This window comes from Triticum aestivum, chromosome 6B, assembly GCF_018294505.1.
Source record: "Triticum aestivum cultivar Chinese Spring chromosome 6B, IWGSC CS RefSeq v2.1, whole genome shotgun sequence".
Lineage (NCBI taxonomy): Eukaryota > Viridiplantae > Streptophyta > Magnoliopsida > Poales > Poaceae > Triticum > Triticum aestivum.
In genome coordinates, this window is record NC_057810.1 from 670,873,739 (window position 1) to 670,879,334 (window position 5,596).

Sequence of the window (5,596 nt, forward strand, 5' to 3'; positions counted from 1 at the left end):
AAGCACGACAGCTCAATGAACTAGTTACATACATGAGCAAATAGCCAATAGAAAAAAAAGCAAAAAGGTTAATGGGTTCTTAGACGAAATATTTCGGACAAAACAGATAATTACGACACATACGCTAATGCATGAAACACTCAGATGATAAAGGTGCTTAAACCGATAAAGTACATCATCTAGACATTCCTCGCACGCTTGATCATGACGCTGCGGTGATACGTCTCCAACGAATCTACTTTTCCAAACACTTTTGCCCTTGTTTTGGACTCTAACTTGCATGATTTGAATGAAACTAACCCGGACTGACACTGTTTTCAGCAGAACTGCCAGGATGTTGTTTTATGTGTAGAAAAGAAAAGTTCTCGGAATGTCCAGAAAATCCACGGAGGCACTTTTTGGAATTTATAAGAATTATTGGGCGAAAGAAATACACCAGGGAGCCCACATCCTATCCACAAGACAGGGGGGCACGCCCCCTCCTCCTGGGCGCGCCCCCCTATCTCGTGGGCCCCCTAGACCTCCACCGACCTCAAATCCAACTCCATATATTCACGTTCGGGGAGAAAAAATAAGGGAGAAAGTTTCATCACATTTTACGACACGGAGCCACCGCCAAGCCCTAATCTCTCTTAGGAGGGCTGATCTGGAGTCCGTTCGGGGCTCCGGAGAGGGGGATTCCTCGCCGTCGTCATCATCAACCATCCTCCATCACCAATTTCATGATGCTCACCGCTGTGCGTGAGTAATTCCATCGTAGGCTTGTTGGAAGATGATGGGTTGGATGAGATTTACCATGTAATCAAGTTAGTTTTGTTAGGGTTTGATCCCTAGTATCCAGTATGTTTTGAGATTGATGTTGCTATGACTTTGCTATGCTTAATGCTTGTCACTAGGGTCCGAGTGCTATGATTTCAGATCTGAACCTATTATGTTTTCATGAATATATGTGTGTTCTTGATCCTATCTTGCAAGTCTATAGTCACCTATTATGTGTTATGATCCGACAACCCCGAAGTGACAATAATCGGGATACTTCTCGGTGATGACCGTAGTTTGAGGAGTTCGTGTATTCACTATGTGCTAATGCTTTGTTCCGGTTCTCTATTAAAAGGAGCCTTAATATCCCTTAGTTTCCACTAGGACCCCGCTGCCACGGGAGGGTAGGACAAAAGATGTCATGCAAGTTCTTTTCCATAAGCACGTATGACTATTTACGGAATACATGCCTACATTACATTGATGAACTGGAGCTAGTTCTGTGTCACCCTATGTTATAGCTATTACATGAGGAATCGCATCCGGCATAATTATCCATCACTGATCCATTGCCTACGAGCTTTTCACATACTGTTCTTCGCTTATTTACTTTTCCGTTACTACTGTTACAACTACTACAAAAATCCAAAAACTATTATCTTTACTTTTGCCACCGTTACCTTTATTATCATACTACTTTGCTACTAAATACTTTGCTGCAAATACTAAGTTATCCAGGTGTGGTTGAACTAACAACTCAACTGCTAATACTCAAGAATATTCTTTGGCTCCCCTTGTGTCGAATCAATAAATTTGGGTTGAATACTTTACCCTCGAAATCTGTTGCGATCCTCTACACTTGTGGGTTATCAAGACTAATTTCTGGCGCCGTTGCCGGGGAGCATAGCTCTATTCTCTGAGTCACTTGGGATTTATATCTGTTGATCACTATGAAGAACTTGAAAGACGCTAAAACCAAGATTTTGCCCTCAACTGCAAGGGGAGGTAAGGAACTGCTATCTAGCTCTGCACTAGATTCTCCTTCTGTTATTAGTAAACTTGCGACACCTAAACCTGCCACTGCTATGAATTCTGATATGTCGCATATTATTGATGATGCCACTTCTGCTAGGCATGATACCTATGATGAAACTACTTCTGTGCGTGATACTACTTTGCCATTAGGTGAATTTCTTGATGAACAACTTGCTAGGGCTAGAGAGAATGAAATTATTGAAGATGCTATTATTGATGATAGTGATGACGAAGGTTCTCTGAATGATTATGAATTACATGTTGTTCCTAAGGGTTATGTTATGGATGAAGAAACTGCTAGAGATTTTCTTGCTTGCAATGATAGATCAGATCTTAAGAAATTGTTAGCTAAGCTGAAACGAAAGACTTTAAATGCTAAAATGAAACATGACCCTTCTTTTGCCACTTCACCTATCTTTGTTACTGATAAGGATTATGAATTGTCTGTTGATCCTGAGATTATTACTTTAGTTGAATCCGATCCTTTTTATGGCCTTGAGTCTGAAACTGTTGTGGCACATCTTACCAAGTTGAATGATATAGCTACCCTATTTACTTATGATGATAGATCTCGCTATTTTTATATCCTTAAGATATTTCCGTTCTCATTAAAGGGTGATGCTAAGACTTGGTATAATTCTCTTGCTCCTGGTTGTGTGCGTAGTCCCCAGGATATGATTTATTACTTCTCTGCTAAATATTTCCCTGCTCATAAGAAACAAGCTGCCTTGCGGGAAATATATAATTTTGTGCAAATCAAAGAAGAGAGTCTCCCACAAGCTTGGGGGAGGCTTCTCCGATTACTTAATGCTTTGCCTGATCATCCTCTCAAGAAAAATGAAATACTTGATATCTTTTATAATGGACTAACCGATGCTTCCAAGGACTACTTGGATAGTTGTGCTGGTTGTGTTTTCAGGGAAAGAACAATCGACAAAGCTGAATTACTATTGAATAATATGTTGACTAATGAAAATAATTGGACTCTTCTTTAGCCAATTCCCGAGGCAATTCCTGAACCAATTGAGCCTATTCCTAAACCCACTCCAAAGAAGAGAGGTGTTTTATTTCTCATCCCTGAAGATATGCAAGAGGCAAAGAAATCAATGAAAGAAAAAGGTATTAAAGCTGAAGATGTTAAGAATTTACCTCCTATTGAAGAAATACATGGTCTTAATATACCGCATGTTGAAGAACCACATTGTCTTGATAACTCGACACAGGTAGTAAAGGTAAATTCCCTCTATAGATACGATAAAGTTGAAATACCCTCTACTAAATTTCATAGCCCATGCTTAGATGAATTTGATGACTTTATGGCTAGACAAGAAAGTTTTAATGCTTATGTTGGTAGAGAGTTAAAGAATAATGCTTTCGAGATAGGATGCGTGAGCGATAATATGGCTAGAGTTAAAGGTGAACTTAAAGTCATTAGCAAATATGCATCTATGGTTGCTACTCAAGCTGAGCAAGTACTTAGAGCTCAAAATGATTTGCTTGATGAATTAAATAATAAAAATGACTTTGCTGTTAGAGTGGCTACTGATATGTCTCCGTCGTATCTATAATTTTTGATTGTTCCATGCCAATATTATTCAACTTTCATATACTTTTGGCAACTTTTTATACTATTTTTTTGGGACTAACATATTGATCCAGTGCCCAGTGCCAGTTCCTGTCTGTTGCATGTTTTATGTTTCGCAGAAACCCCATATCAAATGGAATCCAAACGGGATAAAAACCGACGGAGAATTATTTTGGAATATTTGGGATTTTCCGGAGGAAGAATCAACGTGAAACAGTGTCCGAGGTGGCCAGGAGACAGGGGGGCGCGCCCACCCCCCTGGGCGCGCCCTGGGCTCTCGTGGGCCACCCGTAAGGTGGTTGACACTCTCCTTTTGCCACAAGAAAGCTAATTTTACGAGAAAAATCGGGGCGAAAGATTCACCACAATCAGAGTTACGGATCTCTAGATATAAAGGAAATGGTGAAGGGGAAGAAACAGAGAACGCAGAAACAGAGAGATAGATCTAATCTCGGAGGGGCTCTCGCCCCTTCCAAGCCATGGGAGCCAAGGACCAGAGGGGAAACCCTTCTCCCATCTAGGGAGGAGGTCAAGGAAGAAGAAGAAGAAGAAGGGGGCTCTCTCCCCCTTGCTTCCGGTGGCGCCGTAACGCTGCCGGGGGCCATCACCATCACCGCGATCTTCACCAACACCGCCGCCATCTTCACCAACATCTCCATCACCTTCCCCCATCTATATCCAGCGGTCCACTCTCCCGCAACCCGCTGTACCCTCTACTTGAACATGGTGCTTTATGCTTCATATTATTATCCAATGATGTGTTGCCATCCTATGATGTTTGAGTAGATTTCCATTGTCCTATCGATGATTGATGAATTGCTATGATTGGTTTGAGTTGCATGTTTTATTATTGGTGTTGTCCTGTAGTGCCCTCCGTGTCGCGCAAGCGTGAGGGATTCCCGCTGTAGGGTGTTGCAATGCGTTCATGATTCGCTTATAGTGGGTTGCGTGAGTGACTGAAACACAAACCCGAGTAAGGGGATTGTTGCGTATGGGATAAAGGGGACTTGATGCTTTAATGCTATGGTTGGGTCTTACCTTAATGAATCTTTAGTACTTGCGGATGCTTGCTAGAGTTCCAATCATAAGTGCATATGATCCAAGTAGAGAAAGTATGTTAGCTTATGCCTCTCCCTCAAATAGAATTGCAATAGTGATTACCGGTCTAGTAACATAGTCAATTGCTTAGGGGCAATTCCACAACTCCTACCACCACTCTTCCACACTCGCTATATTTACTTTATTGCATCTTTATCTAAATAGCCCCTAGTTTTTATTTACTTCCTCTTTATTATCTTGCAAAGCTATCCAACAGCACCTACAAAGTACTTCTAGTTTCGTACTTGTTCTAGGTAAAGCGAACACTAAGCGTGCGTAGAGTCGTATCAGTCGCCGATAGGACTTGAGAGAGTATTTGTTCTACCTTTAGCTCCTCGTTGGGTTCGACACTCTTACTTATTGAAAGAGGCTACAACTATCCCGTATACTTGCGGGTTATCAGCTACTAGAACTGGTAGAATGACTCAGGAACCTCTGTATCCTGAAGGCCACCCTAAGAGAATCGAGCAAGATTCTGAGAGAAATAATTTAGAAGCACCTAGTTCTTCCAAAAAGAAGAAAAAGAAAGATGATAGGACTTTGCATGCTTCTAGTGAACCTACTATAGACACACCTGAGAATCCCAATAATATTTCTATTTCTTATGCTGATACACAATCAGGTGATGAACATGAACCTAGTGATAATGTTAATGATAATGTTCATGTTGATGCTCAACCTAGGAAAAACAATGAAGTAGAGATTGAACCTGCTGTTGATCTTGATAACCCACAACCAAAGAATCAACGTTATGATAAGAGAGATTTTGTTGCTAGGAAGCATGGTAGAGAAAGAGAACCATGGGTTCAGAAACCCATGCTCTTTCCTCCTAAATCATCCAAGACAAAGGATGATGAGGATTTCGAGCGCTTTGCTGAAATGATTAGACCTATCTTCTTACGTATGCGCTTAACTAATATGCTGAAAGTAAATCCTTATGCTAAGTATATGAAGGATATCATTACAAATAAAAGAAAGATACCGGAAGCTGAAATTTCCACAATGCTTGCTAATTATACTTTTAAGGGTGGAATACCAAAGAAACTTGGAGATCCCGGGGTACCAACTATACCATGCTCCATTAAAAGAAATTTTGTTAGAACTGCTTTATGTGATCTT